This window comes from Gorilla gorilla, chromosome 15 (genome assembly GCF_029281585.2).
Source record: "Gorilla gorilla gorilla isolate KB3781 chromosome 15, NHGRI_mGorGor1-v2.1_pri, whole genome shotgun sequence".
Taxonomy (NCBI): domain Eukaryota; kingdom Metazoa; phylum Chordata; class Mammalia; order Primates; family Hominidae; genus Gorilla; species Gorilla gorilla.
Genome location: NC_073239.2, coordinates 34,133,266 through 34,142,882, shown reverse-complemented (window position 1 = coordinate 34,142,882; position 9,617 = coordinate 34,133,266). Strand labels below are relative to the sequence as shown.

At 44.0% G+C, this 9,617-nt stretch overlaps 1 protein-coding gene and 1 gene segment (V, D, J or C); both read left to right on the top strand.

The window, feature by feature from the left end:
- LOC101135612 (T cell receptor alpha chain MC.7.G5) overlaps positions 1 to 9,617 on the top strand; it is a 548,557-nt gene that overhangs the window by 483,255 nt on the left and 55,685 nt on the right. The gene's annotated exons all lie outside the window — the stretch shown is intronic.
- Positions 1 to 9,617, top strand: part of LOC129526829 (T cell receptor alpha variable 41-like) — a 179,474-nt gene that overhangs the window by 168,349 nt on the left and 1,508 nt on the right.

The following is a 9,617-nucleotide window of genomic DNA, read 5'->3' as shown; positions in this document are numbered from 1 at the left end:
TCTTTTGGACCCTGAGTTGTTAGGTCTGTCTCCCTGCTGCGTGTACAGCTGACCTTGACCCTGGAAAGTCAGAATCTTTCCTGCTTTCAGTGTCTTCTCTGGAGGTGATGCCCTAACTTTTTTGAGGGGGAGGTCATCCTTTCCAAATGACTCCCCTGAGTAACCTGTTCTAATGTTTAGTAGCATTCCCTGTCAGAAAGTCCTTCCTTACCTCAATCTTAAATTATTCTTGGTATAGCCGAGGCCGTTTCCACCAGCATCATCCGCAATAAAGAGGAAAATTGAGAGCGGAGTTTGAATAGGTATGTGGTATTTGGTTCAGAATGGGTTTTAACTGAAAGTGGAGAGGGAAAAAATGAAACCTGAATGGGAATCTGAGGTCTTATTTCAAATCCCTCTCTGTTTCCTGTCTGTCATCTCCTTTTGCTTCTATAGATGCAAAACTACAGAGAGAGAGGCGGGGAGAGAAAGGATAGACAGAAATAAACATCCACTGTGTCCATTCCCTGTCACTGAAACCACCAGGCAAGGAATTACAATTAATTCCAAAGAGTTTCAGATACACGGCTTAATACCTTTCTCCTTGTGGTGACTTGTATCCTGGCTGATAATTAGAGCAGATAGAAAGATTTGGCTTTGGTGTGTTTGCCGCTGCACCCCGCTGGGAAGAGACAGAAACTTGACTGTTTTTTAAGATTCATAAAGTTCCTTCTGTCAGTCGTTGTAAAACTCCCTGAAGCAGGGAGATGCGTGACAGCTATGAGAAGCTGATATTTGGAAAGGAGACATGACTAACCGTGAAGCCAAGCAAGCTGGAAAGACCTAAACTCACAGTGTTCCTTATGTACTTTTGCTCCCTTCCCCGTTTCAGGCCTTTTGGCTGTTTACTGTAGGGATTCTAAGAGAATCAAATGGAGATGGATTGAAGAGAGTCTGAAGCCCCGTGGGCGCTCAGAAATGATAAATGAAAGGAATAAGAGACAGAAAGGGAAACAAAGTTGAAAAGCAGGAATATGTCTTTCACTGCAGCTTGATAAGACTGAGATGTGAGGTGGGTGTCAGAGAAGGGTGTGATCGCTCCAGCTGCTATTGCAGAACACTCTGTTTTCCTACGATCTCTATCAAGGGCAGTGTCCTCTTATGCCAAAGGGATGAGTCAAGTCCCTATATTTCTGGAGTAGCTGCCCTTGTGCAGGCATAGTTGGTCAGGCAGATAACACAGTCCCAGCTCAGTGTGTATGGAGGAGGCCACCTGACATTGCCAGCTGTATCTGCTCCATTCAGTGGCAGCATAAATCCATACCAGGTGGGTGTGGATTTGGAATATGCCAGTGCCACTACAAGGCTGAATGTTGAGTTGTTGTGATCATCTTGAATGTGTGAGATGCCTCCAAGTGAAGTCTGGTTCTAATGAGCAGGGTGCAGGTTGGACCAATATTGCCCATTTTCTGTTGAGTTTCTCCAAGCCCAGTAGTGTGGGAGCCAACATTGAGAGACTGACATTTGAGCTAGGGATCCTATTGACTGAAATATGCCAAAGGGATCTGAAAGGTCAAAACTGCCTTCAGAGCTCAGCCTTTGTTGTTATCTCTCTGGCAGTTGTCATTTCAGCAAAATGCATCCACTTAGAAAGCTCAGCTCTTCATTAGGCAGACAAATGAGAACAACATATTGACCAGAGATAAGGAGTTGGGAGCCCAGATCTCAGCCTCTGAGAGCCTGGCATTTCCAGTTCTTTAATCACGTGAGCCGGTGAGCATATGCTATCTCAGAGAAAGCAGATCAATGGTGCCTGAGGACCTGGTGTCACCAAGCTAGGGCTTAGAGACAGAAATGAGATGCAGATGGGGATGTTGTGTGAATTGGGGAATAATAGAGAAGGGAGGAGGAGACAGGGAGTTCAATGATGCTTTTTAAAACCAGCAGCATGTGAGAAATTGTAATGACACAAAGGTGAAGAAGTATGTATTGCATATAATCCTAGCAAGTTTCCTACCATTCCCAACAGAATCTAGCCTCACTGTGGCTCCAACTCACAGATCCTATAGGTAATGCTGAATCGTACCTGAGATGCCTTTTGAAATGGCATCAAGACTGGGCTCTAAAATCTTTAAGAGTCACCTGTCAGTTATTGTAAAGGTTTGGATGGCTGTGTGAAAACCTCCTACGACAAGGTGATGTTTGGGCCAGGGACAAGCTTATCAGTCATTCCAAGTAAGTCTCCCTGGGGTGCTGCCTGTGGAGTGCGCTGGGGCTAACAGTCTCATACATTAGGGCTTAAATGACTGTGCAGATGGCATCGTGGTTGAGGACACAAAATTGAGAGAATCGAGATACATTGACTCTGATCAGAAAAAAAGGTCGTGGAATAGCAAACATAGGTTTAGTCCTTAAAAGGTAGCATAGATAACATGGGACTTGAACGTGGCAATTTGAAAAACAACCTGTGGTCTATCAGCACGTTCTCACTGCACACTGGGGATAAACAGGGGTGGGGGAATAAGCAATGGACATTGCATGATAGGGGTGCTAGGGAAATGAGGCAGGTCAGAAAGAAGGAAGGTGATCAGAGCCTCATACGGGGTTAATCTAGAGAAGATGAATTGTTCCATAAGTTTCACAAAGAAATAAAGTCCAAAGATATAATAAGAAGTCCTGATTAAAATCCACTTCAGAATCATATGATCATCAGGAGAGAAATTAAGTCTTAAAAGAAAAAGAAGTTTTTAAATGCCCGAGCATAAAACAAATGGACCTACACCTTTAATTAGACAGCAAGCAGCACAAGATGCACGTTAGCCTTCCTTTTAACCCCCTCTCAGGAGGAATCAGTCCCTCCAGCTGCACATGGTCACAGCTGCTCTAAGCCCTGGAGCTCCTTCCCGGTAATACCCTTGCTCCTGTGCCTGCACAGGGAAAGGAGATGCCTGCCTGCCTACCAGTCTGCCTTTTGGTCTGCCGCTTGGTGGGGCCCCAGGTGTAACCTCTGGCTGTCTCTTCTGCCTGGTTTTTGTTGAGCTTCCTATCACAGTGGAACACCGGTAACCAGTTCTATTTTGGGACAGGGACAAGTTTGACAGTCATTCCAAGTAAGTCAAAGAAAATTTTCCATCACCATTGTGTTGAGCAAACCCTTTAAACTGCAGAAAGAGCTGTCAAAGTCTGCTACTCTATTTCTCTGCTTCTAGGTATAACTTTATCTGGACCAGAGTAAAGAGGCCCCCCCTCCCACCCCAAGAATGATTTATGCTTGGACAGGTCTTTATTTCATTCCTTGAACTATCTATCTATCCAGCTATCTATGTATCTATCTATCTATCATCTATCTCAGAAGTAGTTGTTTTTAACAGTTGATTCTGTGCCTCACCCAAATTGTCATTAACTAAATGCGGATGTGCTGCCACACTGATAAACTTCATTGGAAAAAAAGAAAAAACCAAACCCAGAGAATGTTCCTTGAACATTCCTGAAGTGGGGGGGCAGGCGATGTCACTTGCAGTGACAGCTGGCCTCTCTAGCTCACCCCCACATCTGTGCCAACCAGAGAAGCTAGGCCCTTTGTGGCACAAGCCTCAGGAGCAGAGAATGGAGGGACATTCTCAACTGAGAGGAGAGGGACTAGGAGGCTAGATGGGAAATGAGGTGACTCTACAGAAAACCGAACATGGGATGGTATAAAAGGATGAGAAAGATGGCAGGGGATCCACGATCGCTCTTGTATTTAGACCTGGGGGATGCACTGATAGATACCACCTGGAGAGAGAAAGAGGATTTCTGTTTCCCTCTGAAGAAAAATGTGGCAGAAAAATCAAAACAGATCGCACATGTCAAGCCTCTCCTAATTACAGCCTTTCATTCTGGTTTCTCTCAGCTGTTCCAGCAGGAAATGGTAGGAAAGGGTCATTGGTGCCTTTGATGTTGTGGAAGCACTGCAGGAAGGAGATTTGCAAGAAACGGGGCAGGGGCTTGCAGTAGAGTTTGGAGAGTTTAGAATGATGGTTTTTGCAATGACTTAGAACACTGTGTATCTAACTTTGGAAATGAGAAATTAACCTTTGGGACCGGAACAAGACTCACCATCATACCCAGTAAGTTCTTCATCCTTGGTCAGGAAATCAGCCTGCATAAGATTCTGGGGGTAATAGTAGACATGCAGGCTTAGAGAATTTTCATCTGTCCTTGTTCATAACTGGTAGACACAGGTGGCAGCCAAATATCTGAGTTTTCCGGGGGAACTCCAGTCCTGACTATTTAATTCAAAACTAGAAAATATGATTCACAATTCTGTTTTTGCTGCTGCCATCAAGTGCTAATGTGGCATGTGAAGAGAATTCAGGCAGAATGACTGCATCTTCACTTTCATCTTGTGTGATAATTTTAGCTTTGAGTACGGCAAGTGTTTGGGAGAAACGGTAGAAACATAGAATATCAAAGAGACAAGCAAACCCAGAGACCCAGAGAGGCAGGCAGACGGAACGTCAGGCAGTATAATTTTACAAAACTAATTCAGTGTTGTGTCTCTCTCTGCAAATGGCAAGGTATCGGGAAAGGTGCTAAGAGCTAGTGCTCTGGGTGGGGCAGGATTATCTAAATAGAAAACTAAGCACTGATCTCAGGGGGAAAGTTTAAACTTGGAAATCTCTGGGTTTGGTTTTTTGTTTTTTTCCAATGAAGTTTATCTATGTGGCAGCACATCTGCATTTAATTAATGACAATTTGGGTGAGGCACAGAATTAACTGTTAAAAACAACTATTTCTATGCAGCCATAAAAAAGGATGAGTTCATGTCCTTTGTAGGGACATGGATGAAACTGGAAATCATCATTCTCAGTAAACTATCGCAAGAACAAAAAACCAGACACCGCATATTCTCACTCATAGGTGGGAATTGAACAATGAGATCACATGGACACAGGAAGGGGAATATCACACTCTGGGGACTGTTGTGGGGTGGGGGGAAGGGGGAGGGATAGCATCGGGCGATATACCTAATGCTAGATGACGAGTTAGTGGGTGCAGCACACCAGCATGGCACATGTATACATACGTAGCTAACCTGCACAATGTGCATATGTACCCTAAAACTTAAAGTATAATAATAAAAAAAACAACTATTTCTGAGATAGATAATGATAGAGAGAGACACTGGATATATATACACAGTTAATGACAATTTGGGTGAGGCACGGAATTAACTGTTAAAAACAACTATTTCTGAGATAGAGAGAGAGAAAGAGAGAGATACTGGATATATATACACGGGGTAGAAGAATGTGAGAAACATGGGCAAATATATTCTTTTGCACCTACAATTAAAAGCTGTGGAAAATTTGAGTATGTTCACTTTGTAACCAAAGACAACCACACAAAATGGAACGGAAAGCATGCTTGCAAGAGCGAGAACTGGAAGTATGGAACCTTTCTGTCTTAACCACTCAGTTGCCTAGAAGAATCTTTTTTCTATTTTGCTGCATTAGAAATTACAGGCATGAGTATTGAGGATTTGGGTAGGTCAGACTTTTATAGTGACAATCACATTACAAAGCACCTCTCAGCTAGGTTGGATAAAGCACCTTTAAACATCAAAGTCTTTTTCTTCTTTCTGGATAAGATAGAAAAATGGTCTCTCCTCACTCTGTATCTAAGGACAGGGGACTCAGAGAGCTCCAGACTTACAAAGTGAGACTGCAGCAGAGCTGAGCCATGGGACCTGGAGGGACCCAGTGACGGTTAGTCTGCTCCCTCCCACAGGTGCTATAGTAGCCACAATCGTTCAGGGAACTGTCCCCAGGTGAGAACGTAACACACGCAGGGAAAATCCCACTGCTACTAAAAGCAACTCAGCATAAGAATGCTTTACCCAGCAAGGGACAGTCAGACGGGCTCTAAACCACAGCCCCAAATATTTGAAAACTTTATGTGGAAGCCAGCTATAACAAGTTCGTTTTCCAAGCTGTGCTTCCAGAAGCTGTTAGTGGTTGGTAGTTGCTAAGGGTTTTGAAACTGGAGGACATCACAGCAGAGTGGAATTATTTGGAACAAGGGGCTCTGATTAGAATTAATGAGATGAAAGAAAATTCTGGCTAGAAGACTAGAAAAATCCAGAAAGAAAAGATACAGCAAACCTTGGGGGAGTTGTAGCATTTATCCTAGTCCAAGCAGCAAAGAGCAGACAGAAGCCAAATTCCAATAAACAATTGGCCTTTTTACTTTTACAAGTTCCTGCAATTATCACAATGTCTTCAGCTTCTTGGGCAAATATCAACAGGTCCTAAATGCAAAGTGGAACAGTCCTCTGTTTCCAGAACCAAGTAGCTTAGCCCCGCCCCACACACCACCCATGCTCAACCACTGTTTTTGTAGAGGAGTTTGACGCGGTGTGGAATATGGAAACAAGCTGGTCTTTGGCGCAGGAACCATTCTGAGAGTCAAGCCCTGTGAGTATAAAACACACTCAAGTCCCAACCTGGGTTTCATTGCATATTAAATAAACTTTTTCTGGCTGGGAAGTATTTGATTCTAAAGAAAGGAAAAGTGAAATTCCAAGTGCAACACAAGCATTTCATTAGTGTGATTCATTAAGAATTTCCATGTGTTGCCTTTGAGAGCGTTAATCACATCCATTCACTGGTGAGACCCACAGTTTTAAAATTGAGTTAAATTTGAAAAAAAAAATTGTCACCATCTCTGTGGACCACAGTGCTTGCTCTTTGGGTGTCTAGACTTCCAAAATGGAACCTCAATCTGTAGTTTCGAACTTGGAGATTTATCCCGAGCCCGTGACTTAGAGATGTGTAAGAAAAGCTGCACACTGCTGGGCCTTGTAGGGCATTTGTGGGATCAGTGTCATGAAATACCCTGGGTAGACAGGTTGGTGAGGAGACACTGGTGACAGGTGCCTGCCCTGTTTCTGTAAAGCTGCTGACAGCCGTGAGAAGAAAAGCAGCAGAGACAAGCTGACTTTTGGGACCGGGACTCGTTTAGCAGTTAGGCCCAGTAAGTCTGAGCAGAAAGTAAGATATTTATGCCTTTTCCTATTATTTGTTCTAGCCTGACATTTGAGTTGTCCTCCTTTGGATTCCAGATCAACAAACCATAGTGTCTTTTCATACTCCTTTTAATATTTGTGGCTAAGGGCCCTCCATTCTTCCTGTCTGTCCTACATGAGGGTCCTGTGGCCAGGTCCACATTCATAAAGAAGCCAACAGTGATGCAGTTGGTTGGCAGTGTGTCCAGAAACTGCAGTCATCATCTCCAGGGCCCTTACTCTGGTTATGTGTGTTTCAAGCTTTTATGCCAGCAACAGAGGAGAGGGAGAAGTGACCAGTAGCAATGACCAGGGCTATTAGCTGTACCTGGTGTCTGTGGGTTTCAGAGCAGCTGTGGAGGTTATGGGAGGTTCAGGGCATGAGTTTTTCTGGCAGAGGGGTTTATGCAAAGGGTTGGCCCAGAGTGTGTATTCAGGAGGAGGTACTGACGGACTCACCTTTGGCAAAGGGACTCGTCTAATCGTCCAGCCCTGTAAGTGCTTTTGCCTGGGAGGTGGGGTTCAAAATGCAGTCCTCATGGGGACATTTCTAAACCTTGGCTCATGTGCTTCTGGTGCCACTACCATTGTTGGCACTATCCTACGTACATGGGAGGTTTTGAGCCATGTAGACAAGGAGGTGATGCAGTTTGTGCTTTGGAGGACTCCTGAGATCTGCCCTTTGGCAACTGTGTTTGAGTATGAGTCCCTCACTGGAAAATCTGGATGCCAGCAGACAAAAGATATGAGCTTAGGATGGGTCATGAACAAATGGAGGCCACTTTGCCAGCAGCACCTTTGCAACGAAAATTGCTTTCATAGGAAATGTGGAAATGGCTGTGTAGATAGAGATTTGGCCATTTCTCCTTTTCTGTCTTTATACCCTCTTCTCTGCCTGACTTAGGGACCTTAAATTAGAGCAGTTATTAATCATTTGATTTCTCGGCCTCATCACTCATCAAGTATGACAAGAGGGATTCATTAAGATAAAACCCAGAAACAGAAAGGACAAAGAATTCAGTTCTCAATGTCTTCAGAGTTGAACTTGACAACTCCTTAGCCTTAACCATCTAGTCAGCACCCCATGACCAACTGAGGTCAAAGAGGGCAACCAGCAGGTAATGTTAGTCAAGTGAGTATCTGGCCAGAGCCCGGCTGCCCTCATAGGAATTAATACGGTGGAGTTTGGGAAAGGGAAATGAATCTGTGAGGGCTCACTCAGGCTGCCCATCTGGGAGAGATCATGGGGAGAGTTCTGAGTGAGGGAGTGAACACCAGATGGAAAGTCAAGCAACAGGTTTCTGTTATGAAGCATCTCACAGTGTAAATACTGGCACTGCCAGTAAACTCACCTTTGGAACTGGAACAAGACTTCAAGTCACGCTCGGTAGGTAACAGAAACCGTGAGGTAACTGAACTGTGTGTTCCTTTAAAACAGGGGATACTGCAGAGGGGATATCCTGGCTGGATGTAGTCCTTCCTTCCTTCCAGTGGGAGGTGATCTCACTGAGGATACATACCTGCATTCAGTCAGTTCTTGTGCTATTTTTATACCTGTTACGGAGGCTTTCCTTTCCACCTGTGAAAACAGAACCTCTCTGCTCCAAGCTTCTTCAGTCTTTATTACCCTATGTATTTCCTTTAGAACAGTGGTTTGGGAATTAATTTATCATCAGGACTTTGTCTCTGATGATATCACTCTGGGCAACAAAATGAAAGGGCTCTCAAATAGAGAACAGAGAGTCCTGAATACTCGGATAACTTTTCCAGAGTGATATGTGTTGTGCGTAATGGGATGAAGTGGGCTAGAATGACCTTCCAATGACTGTTTTGGAGACACACTAAGGAAACTTGCTTAACATCCTATATCCTTAGCTTGTTAGAACATTGGTGAAGTAAAGCAAAACCTTGACCCTCTAAGAACATAAACAAATGCCAACTCCTCTCCCCCAAAGCACTGCCATGTTTCATTATGTGCAATTATGAAACAAATACATGATAATTTATATGAAATTACATAGATGAGTAGTTTGAGTATTTTGACCCATGAGTAAGATGCAAATTGTAGAAGTTCTCAGGCAGTTCTTCATACAAAGTGGTCCCTGAAGACAAATAGTATACCTGGGCATAATTTGTTTGCAGTGTTGGTTTATGCACCATTTGGAGACCTGTTTGAAAGCTGATTATGTCCCAGTGTGCCAATTTGGGGTCTCAATTAACTGTGCTCAGTGCACTGATAAGTGCCCATATTTACAGTCTAGAAGCATGACAAAATGACCCCATTTCTGTAGGAAAAGGAGAATGGAACTGTGTGTGGTGTGGTACTTGTCAGTGCTGCTCCCCCTTGTCCCTGCCATGCTGGGAGGTGGCTGCAAGTTTTCCCCAGGAGGTTTTTGTTAGAGCATGTATTACTGTGACAATAACAATGACATGCGCTTTGGAGCAGGGACCAGACTGACAGTAAAACCAAGTAAGTTGGGGGAATGGGTCAATCTTAAAAGCTGGCCTGAGTGAGCAATGGTGCTATTCTGGGCAGTTTCTGTGGGGTTAAGGCACTGCCACTCCCAAGAGGATCTAAGTACCTGGTTTC